Raw genomic sequence first — 8,731 nt, 5'->3', positions numbered from 1 at the left:
TCAATAATGCCCTTTTCATGTCAATCCATTTTCCAGTAATTTTTATTTATTCTTGGAGTTGAAGTTTATTTACGATCTGGAAAAGAATAAAAAAACATTTTCAGATACATTATTGATTTTTAACATATAAATTAATATTGATTAATGTATAATGTAGTTGAATAATTTCAAAGTTATTTTTACTGAGTTTATAATAAACAGGAATTCTATATGATATGCTTGAAATATTATATGCTTTAATATGTACCTAATAATTAATAATTGTTTTATTAATTTTGATTTGTTTCCGATATAACCACAAACTTTAGAATAGACTAATTAATTTTTACAAACAGAAATTTAAACGAAATCCAGTGTTTAGACAAAAAAATTACAATAAATCTAAATTCAAATCATTCTTTTTAATTTTATCTTTGATTTTTTGTGTTATTATTTAAAAAAATAAAGAGACTTTTCAAGCATGCTTCTCGGTCTCCACGCTTTCGTCATCAATCGGATTACAATTGAGACAGCAATCGTCAATCCGATTACCCTAGGGAAATTTTCTATACCTACGTTGAGTACCATTATTCAATCCAATCCGAGATCCGATTAGTTATCGTAAACACCCGCAGTGTCGCTCTGTGCCTCTCTGTGTTAGAGTCCCTAGAAGTAGAGAGTCTGGACATTTGCCCCTAAAATGTCGGTGATGAATATGTCAGTATATGTATGTGAGCTTTATGTGTGTGTATGTTTATCATTGTGTGCACTTGAACGTATTGTATACTGTTATCGCATTGGCTAAAGAGGATTAAACAGGGATCCGTATTGGTGCTGCCATTTTAGGTGCACAGTCACGTGCATCCAATCACGTGGAATCCACAAATGTCCAGACCCTCTACTTCTAGGGACTCTACTCTGTGTCATAGTTGGAAAGCACCAATGTAGGCTGTGTTCCGTTTTTACTGGCAGTACTGAAAATTTATAGTTCACGTCACATATACTATACATTTTCAGTACTGGCAGTTAATATCGGAACACAGCCGTAGACACAGTGGCTGTGTTCCGTTTTTACTGGCAGTACTGAAAATTTATAGTTCATGTCACATATACTATACATTTTCAGTACTGCCAGTAAAAACGGAACACAGCCTTGTTGGAAAGCACCCATCGTGTGATACGCGTATCAAAAGAGGTACAGGGGGCCTATATTTTTCGAGAATAGGCCCCCAGTCCGTTTGTTTTCTGTTTCTGAACTTCCTGAATTAAGGTTGGTTTATAATTGCCCTTACCCTAATCCGGTGACCTGCGGTGGCCGTAGCCATAAAGCCGTTACCGTAATCTGTAAAGGGGCAGTTTATGGGTGCTTTCCAACAAGAGTGCCACAGTGTGACACAGTGTCACACAGAGAGACACAGTGTAACACAGGGTGCTTTCCAGCTACGACACAAGTCGACACTGTGTAACACAGTGTCCATTAGTGTGAGTGAAACAACTAAAATTTTCTCTCTTACACTAATGGACACTGTGTTACACAGGGTGTTTACGATAACTAATCGGATCTCGGATTGGATTGAATAATGGTACTCAACGTAGGTATAGAAAATTTCCCTAGGCTAATCGGATTGACGATTGCTGTCTCAATTGTAATCCGATTGATGACGAAAGCGTGGAGACCGAGAAGCATGCTTGAAAAGTCTCTTTATTTTTTTAAATAATAACACAAGAAATCAAAGATAAAGTTAAAAAGAATGATTTGAATTTAGATTTATTGTAATTTTTTTGTCTAAACACTGGATTTCGTTTAAATTTCTGTTTGTAAAAATTAATTAATCTATTCTAAAGTTTGTGGTTATATCGGAAACAAATCAAAGTTAATAAAACAATTATTAATTATTAGGTACATATTAAAGCATATAATATTTTAAGCATATCATATAGAATTCCTGTTTATTATAAACTCAGTAAAAATAACTTTGAAATTATTCAACTACATTATACATTAATCAATATTAATTTATATGTTAAAAATCAATAATGTCGCTGAAAATGTTTTTTTATTCTTTTCCAGATCGTAAATAAACTTCAACTCCAAGAATAAATAAAAATTACTGGAAAATGGATTGACATGAAAAGGGCATTATTGAACATTAATAACTTATTACTCTCTAATAAACAACTAATAAAGAAAAGTAAATTTTACAAATTTTAAGTTAGCACAAATTGATATTGTTCAATAATGCCCTCTTCATATAAATCCATTTTCCAGTAATTTTTATTTATTCATGGAATTGAAGTTTATTTACGATCTGGAAAAGAATAAAAAGAACATTTTTAGAAACATTATTGATTTTTAACATATAAATTAATATTGATTAATGTATAATGTAGTTGAATAATTTCAAAGTTATGTTTACTAAGTTTATAATAAACAGGAATTCTATATGATATGCTTGAAATATTATATGCTTTAATATGTACCTAATAATTAATAATTGTTTTATTAATTTTGATTTGTTTCCGATATAACCACAAACTTTAGAATAGATTAATTAATTTTTACAAACAGAAATTTAAATGAAATCCAGTGTTTAGACAAAACAAATTACAATAAATCTAAATTCAAATCATTCTTTTTAACTTAATCTTTGATTTTTTGTGTTATTATTTAAAAAAATAAAGAGACTTACTTTTCAAGCATACTTCTCGGTCTCCACGCTTTCGTCATCAATCGGATTACATTTGAGACAGCAATCGTCAATCCGATTAGCCTAGGGAAATTTTCTATACTTACGTTGAGTACCATTGTTCAATCCAATCCGAGATCCGATTAGTTATCGTAAACACCCACCGTGTCGATTTGTGTCGTAGCTGGAAAGCACCCACAGTTGTGTAGTCTAAATGGAACAGATAAGTTACCAAACACGGTCACTAGAGTGCGTAAATGACTGATTTAGTAAAAAAACACAGATTCGAATTGAATCAGAAATCTATCCGTAGAAAATCCAGACCCGTTAAAGAAGAAATTTTACATTATCCAATGTAGGAATAACTTCTTTACAATGCCGACAAAAGAATAAACTTGCAAATTAATCCGATAAAATACGTATGAATAATGAATAATCAACGAATGCATTGTTTCTTAGGCTTATACAATTCTTTAAATAAAAATAATGAATATTGATTACTATCTAAGAATTCTGAGTCCGGTACGTTATTTTCGAACACGAAAACATTTTTAGTAAAAATATAAGTCCATTGTGCTAATTTAAAGATGTAGCATGTAAAGAAACGAAAGGTTTAAACTATAATTTTAATTTTGTATGTTAAGGCGACAAAACATGACTGAACATGACAAAAATGTACCAGTACCACACTTCAAAAAATAATTTATTTGCCCGATGTGTTGGCACTATTGATGGCTGACACGGCCAAACTTAAGATTGAGCTGTGTTTTGCAGTGTCGCTCTGTGTCTCTCTGTGTCATCTGTTAAAGTCACTAGATTTATAAAGTACCGCAATCATTCCGCCATTTTGGCTCCAACATGCGGCACATTTAAAACGTGCATATGTGTATAAATGTATTTAAATAAGAAAGAAAATCATAAACTATATAAATTAATTTTGTTTACAATGGTTCTTATTCACATATGACTTTATTGCAACTCTTTTACTACTATATGTGTTCAATATGCGTTAATATTATATATGCGTATTCTATATGTGTTAATATTAATATATTTTTTTGAAGGTAAAATGGATGCGTCCTATAATAAATGTTTTGATAAGTTTAACAACAATATTGTGGCATGATGGCACAAAGTCTGTACGACAATTATTTAAAAACACTTTAATAGAGTCTAAAGGTTTTAATTTATTCGAAATTAGGCATGTTTTTAAACGTTTAATTTCTCAGAGTACAACAATAACACAACAGATCTAACGCATCTCACGGTGTCTCACGGTAAATAATTGCACTTAATGTGTAGATACATACATTATGAAAGTGTGCACTCTTTACACTTTCCGACGCCATTTTGGCTCCAAATCCTTATACATTGAGTCTTATGAATTGCGGTACTTTATTAATCTAGTGACTTTACTCTCTGTGTCATAGTTGGAAAGCACCAATGTAGCATCAATGGCTGTGTTCCGTTTTTACTGGCAGTACTGAAAATTTATAGTTCACGTCACATATACTATACATTTTCAGTATTGGCAGTTAATATCGGAACACAGCCAATGTGTTACACAGTGTCGCCTGTGTCTCTTGTTGGAAAGCACTCTATAATAGCCAGTATGATCGCGATGGGAGGGTTCCGATAGCGCACATCCCGATAGCCTATCAACTAATCATCTTGACTTATCTAACCCAACCTACGAAAAATCTCTAGGCATCTGCCATTGTGAGTGGTTTATGTGCTATCAGGATGTGCGCTATCGGCGATAAGTCAAGATGATTGGTTGGTGGGCTATTGGGATGTGCGCTATCGGAACCCTCCCACCCTAAAAATTTTAATATAAATTTAAATTGCACAGAAAATATGGAGGTAATTGTTAAGAATACCCACTGCACCTCCGATTTTGACGAAATTAGGCTCATTCGACGCGTTTTCACTCAAAATGAAAGAATCTGGCAAGAAAAAGTGTCGCTCTGGCCCGCGAACCGAGATATCAAGCGTTAAAGTTGGTGATTGCACAGGTTAAGATACCTGTCATCTCGGCGTTATGTAGCAAACTGAGCATGCGCTGTGATCACGTTTGCATGCTGGTGACCGCATGCGCATGCGTTTTAGTAACTTAATTTATTTAAAAAGTGTTAAATAAAAATTTTGAAATTTATGAATCTGTACAATATTTCTTATAATAACCCAACCTGAATCTTAGTTTTAAATAAAAAATTGTTTTGCATGAAAGTTGAAACTACCGATGTCTGTTTTACAGTGAAATTAACTTTTATCTTAATTTGCATGATACAAAGCACTTTCCACGTGAAGCGAGGTCCATCCCCATCCCACTTTCTCCACCCCCAGCGTACCCTCCCCCACAGATGTCTGCTTTGCAGCCAAATTAATTGTTATTTTAATTTACATGATATAGGGGGCTTTTTACGCGGAGCGAGGTCCACCCCCACCCCACCCTTCCACCCTCCACCCCCCGCGCGGGGGGGTGGTGGGTGGAAGGTGGGGTGGGGGTGGACCTCGCTCCGCGTAAAAAGCCCCCTATATCATGTAAATTAAAATAACAATTAATTTGGCTGCAAAGCAGACATCTGTGGGGGAGGGTACGCTGGGGGTGGAGAAAGTGGGATGGGGATGACCTCGCTTCACGTGGAAAGTGCTTTGTATCATGCAAATTAAGATAAAAGTTAATTTCACTGTAAAACAGACATCGGTAGTTTCAACTTTCATGCAAAACAATTTTTTATTTAAAACTAAGATTCAGGTTGGGTTGGGTTAAAAAAAAGGGGAGCGGGGGGAGGGGCGAAGCCCCTCCCCCTTTTAAGCATTTACTTTCCGCACGATAACTTAATTAATTTATTCATTTATCACTGAATCACTTATATTGCTCTGTATTTATGTTTCAAATTCGCGCACTTTTTGTATGTGTGTGCCCATGGAGCATGCAAACGTGCCCAAAGCGCATGCTCAGTTTGCTACATAACGCCGAGATGACAGGTATCTTAACCTGTGCAATCGCCAACTTTAACACTTGATATCTCGATTCGCGGGCCAGAGCGACACTTTTTCTTGCCAGATTCTTTCATTTTGAGTGAAAACGCGTCGAATGAGCCTAATTTCGTCAAAATCGGAGGTGCAGTGGGTATTCTTAACAATTACCAATATGGATTTATTCGAAATTGCAGTGTGTGGAAAAACAAAATAATTAAACTTTACTAATATTTTTGCACTCATATGCTGCCACCTTACGAATTCGACTTCCTCTCCGTAGGCTGTAGGCCGAAAAGATAAAGTTGAGTCAACTTTTCGGTTACGGCCAAAAACAACAGGGTATCGATTGTCTAAAATATGGTGAAAATGTGAAAAATGAACAGTTTACGTGATTTTGTAATTTTCACCATGGTGAAAATGTGAGCCATCTCACGTGAGTTTATTCGACAAGAAATGTCTTGCCGAATAGTGAGATTGAAAAGAGAAAAGTAGCTGCTATATGCACACATGAGAGAGACAAATATGCTAAACTCGCTACATAAAATATTATACGCATCGATTGAAAATAATGGCAGAAATCGTAATCGCTGTTATTTGACGAAAAAAAATGAAGAGAAAGAACAGATATTAAGAGTAGAGTCCTATAAAGAGAGAAGCGACATTGATGTCCGAAGCTCTGATTGGTAATCTGATTGATACTTGATTGGCTAAGCGAGCAGCCATATTGTGACCACAGCTGTTTGCAGAATGATACGAATGGTGTTTGATGACATTGAGCGGTCCCAAAATGGCGGTGGAGAACTCAATTGGATACTGAAGGTTGTAGTGGGGGTTCGATGTCGCTTCTCTCTTTATATAGGACTCTAATTAAGAGTTACAAGAAGAAGGTTGATGGATCAATCTAATCCGTTTGCATTACTAAAAACTTAATTTCGTTCGTTATATAGGTGAAGTTTTATAATATTAATGGAAGAGGTTATATCATAACTGTACCTTATTAAATAATGAATAAATTGCAGATTATCTAGAAAATGGATTTCTGTTCAAGCCTCAGTACTACATTTTATTATTTTAAACTTTCACTGAGTCACAGTATGTACAATCGTGAGCTAAAAGGTTGCAACACATTTTCTTCGATGATTAGATGTTCGATGCTTAATTGGTTGGATCTATAGGTAAAAAACCTAACCAATGATGTTCGCCGTTTGATGAGCAAGTCTACATTCCAAAAACAATCGAAGAAAATGTGTTGCAACCTTTTAGCTCACGACTATACAGTCGTAAGCTAAAAGGTTGCAACACATTTTCTTCGATGGTTTTTGGAATGTAGATTTGCTCATTGATCGGCGAACGTAATTGATTGGATCCACAGGTAAGAACCAATTATGTTCGCCGTTTGATGAGCAAGTTTACATTTCAAAAACAATCGAAAAAAACAACCTTTTAGGCTGCGTTCAGATTCCCCACCCGAGTGTACCCAGGCACCTAAAGAGCGTTCAGGGGGTCGATTGTGTATCTTTGTTGACTTTTCTCACTTCTCGTATTTTCATCTCACATGAAAAAATACGCGCGATTGGCACGTGAGCATAGTGAAAATGCGATATCCCTATGCTCACGTGAGTGAAAATCACAAATGCGAGTGCGAGCAATGGTAGAAAACCTCACATAACCTTTAAAAAAAGGTGCGTCGCCTCTGAGTTAATCTCCAATAATCTCAAAGTCCCTCCTGTTGACGATTGACGACGCGTGTTCCGAGTAAGATATCAATTAAAAAAAAAACCTGTGCGTAAATATTGCATAATTGATTTACAATATATACTTATATTATTTATATCTTATTATTTATTTATTGTTATTTATTATTTATATACTTATATAATTATTAATTTATTTATAATACTTTATACAATTTTACAATGTATTATCTAGAATATATTATCTAAAATATCGAATGTATCCTGAGTATCTCTCAGTCTCTTTCTTAATAAATTTAAATTTCTTTTCCTAATTCTTTTTCTAATTCGCATTTTCCTCTTGCTCGATAAAAAGTAAAAGGTATTCCATTCTGAAACGATACAAGACTCCGCAAACTCGACCAAATTCGACACAGTTTGATTGAACTCGACATCAAAATACTTACCGAGCAATGTCACGTGAGAAATGTCGCATTTCCACTATGGTGAAAAGTAGCCAATCGAGTGAGAGCTCACTTTTACCATTTTCACTAGGTTTTGGAATACGCAATCGACCCCCAGATTCCTAGTAAAAATGGTAAAAGTGAGCTCTCACTCAATTGGCTACTTTTCACGTGCAACATATCTCACGTGACATTGCTCGGCAAGTATTTTGATGTCGAGTTCAATTAAACTGTGTCGAATTTGATCAAGTTTGCGGAGTCTTGTATCGTTTCAGAATGGAGTACCTTTTACTTTTTATCGAGCAAAAGGAAAATACAAATTAGGAAAAGAATTAGAAAAAGAAATTTAAATTTATTAAGAAGGAGACTGAGAGATACTCAGGATTCATTCGATATTCTAGATAATATATTCTAGATAATACATTGACCTTGTTTACACCAAGCACTTGATACGCGTACTAACTAGTAATTTTCTATTAAATTATCTTAATTTCGGCAATAAATTTAAAAAATAGTATATTAAGTTGGTACAATATAAATCAAGATAATTAAATATATGTATTATGTATACACGCATTGTCGACAGTAAGATAAATTAATAGAAAGTTACGAGTTAGTACGCGTATCAAGTGCTCGATGTAAACTAGGCCATTGTAAAATTGTATAAAGTATATAAATAAATTAATAATTATATAAGTATAAAAATAATAAATAACAATAAATAAATAATAAGATGTAAATAATATAAGTATATATTGTAAATAAATTATGCAATATTTACGCACCGTTTTTTTTAAATTGGTATCTTATTCGGGACACACGTCGTCAATCGTCAACAGGAGGAACTTTAAGATTATTGGAGATTATTTAACTCAGAGGCGACGCCCGTTTGTTAAAGGTTATGTGAAGTATTCTACCATTGCTCGCATTCGCATTTGTGATT

This window comes from Solenopsis invicta, chromosome 2, assembly GCF_016802725.1.
Source record: "Solenopsis invicta isolate M01_SB chromosome 2, UNIL_Sinv_3.0, whole genome shotgun sequence".
In the NCBI taxonomy this organism is placed as follows: Eukaryota; Metazoa; Arthropoda; class Insecta; order Hymenoptera; family Formicidae; genus Solenopsis; species Solenopsis invicta.
The sequence above is the reverse complement of the archived record's forward strand: the minus strand, read 5'-3'. Positions refer to the sequence as shown.